The sequence below is a fragment of the Sus scrofa genome, chromosome 9 (genome assembly GCF_054392235.1).
Source record: "Sus scrofa isolate SSC_HxYL_T2T_F1_AM1 chromosome 9, Sscrofa_HxYL_maternal_Yorkshire_Landrace_v2.0, whole genome shotgun sequence".
Taxonomy (NCBI): domain Eukaryota; kingdom Metazoa; phylum Chordata; class Mammalia; order Artiodactyla; family Suidae; genus Sus; species Sus scrofa.
The window spans coordinates 76,886,621-76,898,651 of NC_139391.1; the positions used below are offsets into that span (position 1 = coordinate 76,886,621).

Consider the following 12,031-nt stretch of genomic DNA (forward strand, 5'->3'; position numbering starts at 1 on the left):
CACTAGAGACTTGGTGCCCAGAGTTTTACTGAAGGCTGGTCACAGTATATATACCAAAACTCCAGACTGGTTAATGAAATTTAACCTTTATGTTAAATGAAATTTTGGTATGTACCAAAACTCCAGACTGTCAGAAGAAAAGCAAGCGTTTAGGATATACCACACTGTTTGTACAACAACTCAGGCACACTGAGCCTCTCCTATCACTTAGGAAGTGGTTGCACCCTCCTTAAATTCTAAATTTTCTAAACATTGGCCAAGGGACAGCCCTTGCAAGCTGGCCTTTCTAAGGATAGCTGTCAAAAACCTGCTCTGTTAACTTTTCTACACAGTCCGTTCCCTTGGCACTTGGCCAAGGCATCTTGATACCTATGCCTTTTAGAGGTTCAGAATTTAGGCTGAACCTCTGAAAGGTTAAATTTCATTAACCATAAAGATCTGTCTTAGAAAGCTGGGTGGCTTCCTCTTTAAGTTTCTGTATTTAAATTTCTTTTTAAATCTAGGTCTAAGCATCAATTCACACATAGCACAAATCTGATTAAGAAGTTGAAAGTGACTTAAATTGCTTTTAGGGCTGAAGCAGCGGCCTAATAGCATACACACAAAAGGAGTACAATTCCAGAGGCCACTAATCTTTCACCCCTGGAAACAAAGCATTCACAATTGTTAGGAAATCCCAGGCAGGACATACATTGTGCAGTACAGGTCAAGAGGGCTCCAGTATGATCCAGTATGGGGTGATCCAGTATGGGGTCTCCCACCCTAGGGTTCCTAGTCCAGTTCAGTTAATTCAGTATAGTCTTTGATTTCAGGACTCCCTGAAGGCTGACAGTTCCAGTTTTGCTTGTCCATGACATGAGTTCATCCACCTCACAAGTATGGACCACATCTAGAGATGTTTTGCATGTAAAGTACAGGAACTAGGCCACCCTCTGCCATCTTGTAGTCAGGTCTGTCAGATATGATCATAGCTCAACAGTTAGTTTGAATTCACAATGCTCACAGAGTTTTGGAAAGGCAGCAAGGGGAGTTTTCCTTCAGGAAGAAGAGAATACTTCAAAGAATAAATAGTTCTAAAAAACAAAGATTTCGTTAGCCTTTCCCCTGCCTAACCAGGTGCCAGGTTTTTGTTTTGTCTATGTTGTTGCAAAATCAGTATGTCCTATTTAACTTTACAGATTTTCACTTATCTCTCATTCACATCCAGACCTTTTATTCACAAGGATTGGATGCAAAAAGGAAAACAGCATTTTCCTAGGAAAAATTTTTGTGTAATTTGACCAGAAACACACATTATATTGAGGAATTGAGCAGGATTATCTTTACTATTCAAACATTTTCAAAATGGGCTAACATAACTTCCCCTCTATTTTGTCCTGACTAATTATCTAGTGAGCAGCCTAGGAAAGATCAGTCCCCTTTTTTGGACAGCTGTATGTAATAATCAAAATGCCTCCCTAAGGAGTGTCCTCCAGAAGAAAGGTGAGGGAAGTAGATTCAGGCTCTCAATCCATTGTTGAAAACTGTACCTAATCTGGAAATTTGAGCACAAGTCAGCAGCAGTGAGCCATCCCCCAGAGGGAGTCCAGAATCCAGTCTGTCAGGAGCGGGTGGAGGGATCACACTTCCTGTTATATATTCTCCCCCCACCTGTAGCTTTTGGCAGGAATCACAAGTTAGGTGTGTAGTTAGCCTCTGTCTCAGAAACATAGAGCTGATCAGCAGCCTAATTTTAGATGGTCTCATCAGAGAATAGGCCCTTTCTTATGAGCATGTGGATGTGACCCAGACAACCCAGCCAGCATCCATTGATGTTTTCATAGTTTAAAGCCACACAGGGGAGTGTCCTAAATCTACAGCACTCCCAGAGTCTTGAGTTCTGTTCATTTGAACCTCTGCCTGCTTTCACTTCAGTGGAGTTCATGGTGAGACTGAAAGAGCCCAAATCACATAGCTTCACATTTTAGCTTAGAGTCAGGCCCAGGCAATTAAGACCTGTGAATTCAGAATTCTAAAGAAGCTAGCAGCTAGTCTTTTGCAAAGCCAAGACTATAAGGCCAGACAGCTGTGTTCCAAGTCCAAATGACAGACAGGGCTTTCTTAGCCCTTTTATCTTATCAATCTTAGAGTTCAAATTGAACCACTTGTAAATATGTACATCAGGCTGAAAAATTATCAGGCTTTTAAAAAAAAAGTTATTAGAGTTGATTTACAATGTTCTATCAATTTCTGCTGTACAGCAAAGTGACCCAGTTATACACATACATATATACATTCTTTTTCTCACATATTCTCCATCATGTTCTATCACAAGTGGTTAGGTATAGTTCCCGGTGCTACACAGCAGGATCCCATTGTCCATTCACTCAATATGCAACAGTTGTCATCTACTAACCCCAGACTCCCAGTCCATCCCACTCCCTCCGCCTAGCAAACACAAGTCTGTCCTCCATGTCCATAATCTGTTTTGTAGATAGATCATTTGTGCCGTATTTTAGACTCCATATATAAGTGATATCATATGGTATCTGTCTTTCTCTTTCTGACTTACTTCACTTAGTATGAGAGTCTCTAGTCCCATCCATGTTACTGCAAATGGCATTATTTTCTCCATTTTTAGGGCTGAGTACTATTTCACTGTATACACATCTTCTTAATCCATTCATCTGTCAATAGGCATTTAGGTTGTTTCCATGTCTTGACTATTGTGAATAATGCTGTGATGAACATAAGGGTATCTTTTTCAATGAAAGTTTTGTCTGGATATATGCCCAGGAGTGGGATTGCTGCATCATATGGTAGTTCTATATTTAGTTTTTTGAGGTATTTCCATACTGTTTTCCATAGTGGTTGTACCAATTTACATTCCCACAAACAGTGAAGAAGGGTTCCCTTTTCTCCACATCCTCTCCAGCATTTGTTGTTTGTTGACTTCTTAATGATGGCCACTATTTTGTGGTGGTACCTCATTGTTGTTTTGATTTGCATTTCTCTAATAATTAATTAGCAGTGTTGAGCATTTTTTCAGTTGGGTTGTTTGTTTTTTTGTTCTTGAGTCATATGAGTTGTTTATATATTTTGGAGATTAAACTTTTGTTGGTTGAGTCATTTGCAAAAAATTTCTCCCATTCTGTGGGTTGTCATTTCATTTTTTTAATGGTTTCTTTTGCTGTACAGAAGCTTTATCAGCTTTTAAAGATCAGAAATTTCATTTCATAAGAGGCCGTTATCAACTAAGAGCAGCTTCTTAAAACTCCAAAAGTGTATCTTGATCTAGTTATTATCTTTTTGTGTTGTCTTCTTTTTTTCAGAGGCTCCAATAAGGCAAAAATAATCACATGATTAATATTCGAAGATTTAAATTTCATCTGCTCACAAGCAGCAAAAAACAAGGAAGTTTTGCACCATTACCATTTTTTCTTTGCAGCTTTTCCTGATTGGGATGATCCCCTCCAGCATTTGTGAAATTATAAGTATATAACATTCTACATCAGTTTTATCATACTTCCAGATGTAATAGGCAGAAAATACAAAAGCATTTTGTAAAAGTTTCTATTTTTTTGCATTGTAAATTTATTTAAATATCCCTAGAAGTAAATTTAGCATTTATGGGGTGTGTGTGTGTGTGTGTGTGCACGTGCGTGCTGTGGGTATATCTTGGCTAGAATGCAAGAGTTAGGATTGCTTCAGGAGCAGCTAAGTTAAAGAAACTGTTTAAGTCCCCTGCCCCATACTCCTCTGGGTTTATCTGAAGTTTTGCTACAACCCTGGAAGCCTGTTTAACCTTTTTTCCCTTTTACTTGTAGGAAAGGATGGTACAAATTTTTAACTCTTTTGGCCCACTCAAATCTCACCTTTGGGAATGGTTGGACCCTCTATCCTCCAACCTGCAGGAAAGAACAAAACCTGAGATGTGTTCCTACCTTCCTCACTGCTTCTCCATTTTAGCCATTACAACCTAGAGCACTAAAGGATTAGGAAACCACCTCTCCTGGGGATGGGACTGTCGTTTTCAAATTTCACAGGCAACTTTTATCTCTCATAGCAGAAAGCAGCTCACCTGCTGTTTCATATTATGAATAACTCCTTAGCTACCTAGTCACCAAAGGTTCATCATTATTCCAGTCCTTTTTATTTTCCCAAACATTGCTTTTGCCATATTCTAGAGAGTATAGGATGTAGGATAGTCTAATGAGTCCCACTTTTGACACCAGTGTGTTGTTTGGGGATAGTCCTCTCAGAGGACTCACAAAACATAGCATGTAGTTTTACTCACAGCCAAGATTTATTATAGCAAAAAGATATGAAGCAAAATCAGCAAATGGAAAAGGCACACGGGGCAAAGTCTAGAGGAAGATAGACACAAGGCATCCTCTCCCCACAGAGTCAAGCAAGACTCCTGCATCAAATTGCAACAATATGTGTATGGTGCAATTCCCATGTGCTCTACAAAGGAGGTTTACTTGATGCCCAAGACTCTTATTGAAGGCTGATCATGCAGGAACACTTTGCCCTAGTGTGTAACAAAATTCCATACTATCGAGGAGCGGCCCAAAGAAATAGCAAAAAAAAAAAAAAAAAGAAAAAAAAGAAAAAAAGAAACAGTGAGAGCTCTTAGAATCTAAATAGTGTTATATGTTTACACATTATAATAGTTTTAGATTTTTCTCCATAACAATAGTAATTTAAAACAAGTACCTCACAATAGAGATATAGCAAAGGTGGGCAGACTCACTGAGTGAAGAAGTGTGTAGTGGAGTGGGGTCATTTCCAATGAGGATAATCTAAAATTTACAGTTCACTGAAGTGTAAACAGAATTGTCAATTGCAGTTCACTTTTTAAAAATTTTTAAAAATTTCAAGCATTTAATACTCTTATGAATGGTAAAAATTAATTATTACCTCTTAGAACTGTTTTTTTACAAATTCATAATGTTTTATAAATGGTATATAATTTTTAATCTTTTTTTTTTCCCAGTTGAACAGAGTTGATTGAAGTTTAAGGAGCCTCAGTCTGAGGCGTAGTAATTTTGTCTTTTTCTCAGTTGCATCACCTTTAAGATTTTGACTTCCTAGTACCGAGATAAAACAGTCCCAATTTAATATTTTCACTTATGTTCATGAAAGAAGGAAAATACAGTATTCAAAAATTATGAAAACAGTAGTTCTCTGGCGGCCTAACGGATTAAGGATCTGGCATTGTCACTGCTGTGGCTTGGGTCAGTGCTGTGGTGTGGGTTTGATCCCTGGCCTGGGAACTTCTGCATGCCATGGTGTTGCAGGATTCTTGTACAGAGAGACGAGGACTCCGAGGCTTTCTGCCAGGAAGCAGCATTGATTGGTGCCGACACTGGCTCAGTGGATTCATATACAGAGACTGAGCCCTGAATGCAGCAGGACATTGTCTTATGTACCTCTGTTAGTTTTCCCACTACGTCTTGGTGCCTTTGTCCCCTTTATAAGGTAACATACATTCTGTAAATTCTGATATGTAACATGGATAGTTCATGTTACATAGTTGCCCTCCGCACAGGGGTACGGATTATATCATACTGCCACAGAGCTGCACATGCGCACAGATCCTGGTTGCCCACGTTGCCTTCCCTTTGTTCTGGGAGGCCCCCCTACCATAAAAGAACAAAAATTATGGAAGTAAACACTGCTAAATAACCAGAGATGCCAAAGTTAGGAAATTAAGCTCTTGGCTGACACCACCATGGTATTATAGCCTGAAATGTTAATTTTCAGCACTGTATGAAATTCTGAATTCAAAGTATGAAAAGTAGTTGTGGAGGGGAAATTAAAGGATAGCGCATAACATTTTGAATAGTTGGAAAGTTAAATGTGTGAAAGCTGGATGTCGCCTAAGAAAAATTTTAGCTATCTGAAAATTTTACTAGCGGAGAGTTCTAAGTTCTGTGATCATTACAGATAATCATGTTTTAATAGGAAATAGGAAAGTAAGTGTGATGTTTCATACAGTGGTTGTTTCCCATGTTTGGACAGTTTTCCACTTGTAGACCTCATGCTAGCTATTTTCAGTGTTCATTTGCCAGTTTGGCAAAAAAATGCAGTCAGCTGCTACCTTTTGCAGCTATTTTCATTTTTTATTTTACTAACTGCAGCATCCTTTTTGACACTGTGAAAGCTATATAAATATAAAAGGTATCCAACTGCTGCCAGAATATGTTGGATTATCTCTTCTTCCTTGGTTGCTGAGAAACCTCAAGCAGCCAAACTGCTACATTGAATACTTGGTTGCTGTCAATGATAATACTTTTGTGTTTGTGTAATTATTTTATTTTGAATGCTGCCATATTACAATATTGTAATAACAGGGAGTTCCTGTTGTGGCTCAGTGGGTTATGAATGGTACTAGTATCCATGAGGATTGTGGGTTCTATCCCTGGCCTCACTGAGTGGTTTAAGGATCCAAGCATTGCTGTGAGCTGTGGTGTGGGTTGCAGATGCAGCTCGGATCCCACTTTGTTGTGGCTATGGTGTAGGCTTGCAGCTGCAGCTGCGATTCGACTCCTAGCCTGAGAACTTTCATATGCCACAGGTGTGGTTCTATAAAGAAAAGAAAGAGGTATTGTAATAGCACAAAGTAAATTTTAATTCTGGAATGCGTATTACAGGGAAGTTGCTTTCTTTGTTAAAAGATTTTTCTCAGTTCAGATCACTTTCATAGAATTCTCTAATACTCATAAGTTTTCCCTTGGACCATTGGTGTTCATGAACTCCTTGCAGGAAGCCACCAAGAGTAAAGTTCAACTTATATGCAGTCAGGCAAGCTAAACCCCAAGTCTTTTATCAATATTTCATCTTTAGCAACATCTTGGACTAAGACTTATTGCTCCCTACCTTAGATAGGGGTGTGTGTATGTGTGTGTGTTTTCCATGTACATCCAGTGCAAGATTCTGTCTCCTGCTCTGGCTTTGTGTTGTATCCCTTTCACTTATTTGTAAAGTTACATAGAAGAGACCTTTGTTAATGGCAGTGACCTAGAAAAATAGGAAAATAGGATTAAATTTGTTCAGAAGACTGTTGAAAAAAATGTATAGTTTTAACTTGCCAAAGATCAGACACCTAATAAATGAAAAAATCTAGACTACCAGTTGTTTATCATTCCTGATATAGAACATAGAGTTGGTGACATTTTTCTTAAGATTTCACTCTCTTTTGGAAAGAATGAATGTTGAGTTCTTTAAAGACAGCAATTGACTTTACCAGTGGCTTGCAGATCCTAATAGGAGAAGGGAGATAAAATCTATTGATTACTTATAGTACCAGACACTATACTGCATACTTTACCTAAATAATCATGATAATTCTGCAGGGTAGGTGGCCTTATCCCTATTTTATGGATGAAAAAATTGAGATTCAAAGAGATTAAATGATTTATGCTAGAACTAGGAAGTAGTGGATATGGGATTCCAACCCTGATTGTTCTACTGTGCTGTGTTCCTTCCACCAAATCAGTGGTTGGCAAACTACAGTCCATGGGCCAAATCCTCTGCTAATTTTGTACATGAAGTTTTAATAGATCACAATGACGCCCATTCTACTATTACATATTGTCTATGGCTCTCAGGTTGCAAAATCACAGTTGAGTAGTTATGACAGTGATCATATGACTCATGAAGCCATGTGACTCACAAAGTAAATATTTTAATATTTACCATCTGGCCTTTTATGGAAAAAGTTTGCTGACCCCTGCACTAAACCATACATTGCTTAGAAATGCTGTGAACTGAGTGTGCATTCAGTAATACCCATTTCAGGCTTATTGAAGTGTTAGACAAGAGCAATTAAGCCAATTCCCCAAAGTGTAATAATGAAGGCAAAGTACTGGCTGACCGCAAGTCATGAATGTTCAAGAGCTTTTAGTGTTAAATTTGGAAAGATAGGCTGGGATGATTTAAATGTAGTTCTTTCTGTTCCTATGACCCTATGCATTATAATTAATGAAAAATCAGTACTTACAAAACATTTGTTTTCTTGTGAAGGTAAATCTAAATTATTTTTCTTATTCTTTTTTTTAATATAAGCTAACACTTCAGTGGTATATGTGACATTTAAACTGTATCTCCAGTTGTGTTAATTATTTGCACTCAAGAGTTTTTTCTTTATAATGAAGTATAATATGGCTTAAAATTTTAAAATCTCTTTTAGTAATAGGGTTAAGATCAAGGGGTTTATGTTGGGGGCAGGGGTGCTTAGAGACCATACATCATATTTCTAAAGACTATATTTATGGCCAATTAAATGATCAGTGGGAGTGGATTATTTTGTTGAGGTCAAACTTCAGTCCATAATAATGACTTTAAAAATAATTTACTTCTGGAGTTCCTGTGGTGGTACAGTGGGTTAAAGATCCAGCATTGCCACAGCTGTTGAGTAGGTCACAACTGAGGGTCAGATTTGATCCCAGGCCTGGGAACTCCATATGCCACCGTGAGGCCAAAAATAAATAAATAAATAAAAATAATTTACTTTTGTGGCGATAGATAATGTAGGAGTTGGTTGTTTGTTTCTAAAGCACTTCATCTTCTATAAAGGATTTCTGGGTGTAGTTTATTAACTTAAGTGCACTTGAGTTTTTCTGGCAGATTATTAAAATGGAGAAGTTAAGAGACAAAGATTTAAATCAAAAATTAGAGAATCCAGAGTTCCCGTCGTTGTGCAGCGGAAACGAGTCCAGCCAGGAACAATGAGGTTGCAGGTTCAATCCCTGGCCTCACTCAGTAGGTTAAGGATCCAGTGTTGCTGTGAGTTGTGGTGTAGGTCGCAGACATGGCTCAGATCCCGAGTTGCTGCAGCTGTGGCATAGGCTGGCAGCTGCAGATCCCATTTGACCCCTACCTTGGGAACCTCCACATGCGGAAAGTGCGGCCCTAAAAAGACAAAAACAAAAAACGAACAAACAAAAAAAACTCGGCATCCTTCACAAATTAAAGCTAATCAGGAGGCATTCCCTTGTAGCACAGTAGGTTAAGAATTTGGTGTCACTGCAGTGGCTCAGGTTGCTGCACTGGTGCAGGTTCAATCCCTGGCCCAGGAATTTTCACATGCCACAGGCTCAGCCAAAAAAAAAAAAAGTTAATCAGAAAATCATGGAAAGCTTTCTGGAGTCCATTGACAGGCTACGTTTTCCTTACTATTTTCATTAAATAATGATCAAGGGCTGTCCTTTGCTACTCTAAGATGGTGAGACTGCCTAAATTTTCCTTTGCAACTTAGAATAATAAATTGTTATTGTGTCTTTGATAATCTGTTACCTGCCTCATGAAGCTCTATACATAGATTTACCTTGGAGTTGGAGAAATACTGCAAGATTTGATTCAACAAAGGGGAAATAATCACTTCAGGTTATGCTGCCTGTAGCTATGAAAACGTGAAAGGACACATCTGGCAAATTTCTAGCCAAGACTTGTGAGAATATATCTGAGAGGAATGGAGCTATGAATGTTTTAGTGCATTTCCGGATGCCTTTCAGGCTTATTAAGCTCACATTTTAAAAATGAAACAGACTTGAAAATAACAGAGAACCACAAAGAAAGTTTCTTGATGCCATTATGCTTTTCAGTGTGAGTGACAGTAATATTCAGTGGACATTTAGAATATTATTGCTTTTCAGTATCTTATAATTATAAATATTATAAATAACTACCCCAAGATACTACTGCTTTCTTAGATATTTCTTTTTTCACTGCTTGAGTAGGAGTTATTTTCTGATGGGACATTTTACTAAAGTGATAATGTAAATCAAAGAAAACATTTTATTAATTTAATCCCAGACTCTTAAGAATGCTCATAATTTGAGCTACATTCTATCAGGGATGAAAGATAAGAGCAAAACACCTAAGTTCCAAATCCTTAGGAAAGACCCTTTAGAACCCACATGATATCCTTTATATTTGATTATAGATTAAAATTACACAATAAACTAAATGGAGTTCTCATTAAGAATAATAAATTTTTGAAATGCTTATGGCACTACAACAAAATACAAATTATTTCACTGAGAATAAGCACATAAGACCTAGATTCTATGGAAAACAAAAGAAAAACAAAAATAAAATCTAGGCTGTCCCTAAAAAATCTCCAAAGTGTGGTACTAGTATATTGTGATAAGCCTAGAGTATAGAAGAGATTTGTTCCTCATTCAAGATTCAAGATGAGATGATAAAGGAGTAGTACTTTAGGCTAAAGGTTTAGCAACCCTCTGAAAAATTAAATAAAAAATTTTAAATTATGTAGTATGATCTAATTTATGTATCTAAATATTTATAATGTACATATGTATACAAATAAAACATTATAAATAGGATGAGTATGTATCAAAATGCTAATATGGTTAATAATTAGACCGAGTTCTTTGTCCTTTCTCTTCATATTTTCAAAAATATCTACTGTGCCTTGTATTTGCACATTTAAGTTAAAAAAAAAGTCAGTAACCAAGAACCCTTAAAAGAAACAAATAGTGGCCTCATCAAGTACAGGTATGAACCAGAAAACGTACTGCTATAGTAAGTCTTAGAGATAGGTAATTATGTCTTACCCTGTCTGCTCTCCTTCACATCCATTCTCAGATGTAACAGTTGAGCTTGAGGGATCCCAGAGCTTTTTGTTTGTTTGTTTGTTTTTTGTCTACAGTGGTATATGCACATTGAAATCACCCAAAGAGCTGAAATACCACTGCTTTGATAGCACACCCTAGAAGACTCTGATTTTATTGCCTAAAAGACTCTGATTTCATTGTCCTGGGAGATAGCCTGGGCATTGGACTCTTTGAAGTTTTCCAAGTTAGTAAACCTACAGCTAAAGTTGAGAGCTTCTATTTTATTTAAATTATTTATTTATTTATTTATTTAAAAATTTTTTTTAGTTTTTAAATTTTATTTTTTTCATACTTAATGAATTTTATTACATTTATAGGTGTACAGCAGTCATCACAACCAAATTTTACAGCAGAGAGCTTCTATTTTATAGAAAACTTTAAAAAACAACTCATTTGTTTTTCGATTAATTGATTAATTGAATTCTGTTGAAACTTTTACTACCCTGTACAGAGAGCTTTTGTTGAACAAGTACCTATTATTTGCAACTGTTTTTTTAAAGCTATGTTTTAATGTCCAGTCTTCCACTGAGTTAATTGGGTAACATGGTAAGTTTCTTAGTATGGCCACAGCCTATTTTCGGTTTTTATCTCCTTGTAGTACAACACTAGACACCCTAAACTCCACGGCACTTAGCAACTGAATAAGCCTTTTATTTCATACCTGCCTTTGTATAAGCTGTTTCCTGTTTTACTAATTTTGATAATAGTTCATGAGTAGATTCAGAAACATTAGAATAAAATAAAACTAGCCTTTTTGAACACACTAGCCAGGGACTGTGATGGGTACTTTAAATAGAGTAGTTCTAATAGTCCTTACCACTGTCCTTAAGAAATGGTCATTTTCCTTTACTGTACAGCTAGGGACTGAGGCTTTTGAGAATAATTACAATTACATGGCTAGTTTAGATAAGTATGAGATTTCAAACTCCAACTTCAGTGATTATTTCCATGTCTTCTCCCCCTACCCACCTCACATTGCTTCAGTAGTAAATGCCCATATAATCTTTATCATAACCTCTTTCCAAACAGGGTAGGCTTAAACATTTGATGTTTTCAGCCTTGTTTTGAATTATTTACAGTAGAAGGAAATAAATTTATTGGTATTTTGATAGAATAACCACTTTCTGTTGTTGCGTGTATAGTTGTAGTTTTATTAGTTTTTGATTTATTGGTTTTATTAGTTGTGTAGTTCTATATATTTTAAAAATCTTTTCTCTGAGGTCGTTATAAGTACTGAGCGCTTTCACTTTCCCTTTACTATAATTTAATACATTCTGGAGTTCTTATGTGGGCAAAATTTCCTACATTTTTTACTCTCCCACAAATTGACTGAGTCAGATTTATACATAATTTATACAGGGATTTAGGTGTATTCAACCATAAATTTTAATCATGCTCATTTCCTG

At 36.8% G+C, this 12,031-nt stretch overlaps 1 protein-coding gene across 9 annotated transcripts in view; it reads left to right on the forward strand.

Annotated features, from left to right (window-relative positions):
- ANKIB1 (ankyrin repeat and IBR domain containing 1) overlaps window positions 1-12,031 on the forward strand; it is a 160,318-nt gene that overhangs the window by 32,521 nt on the left and 115,766 nt on the right. The gene's annotated exons all lie outside the window — the stretch shown is intronic.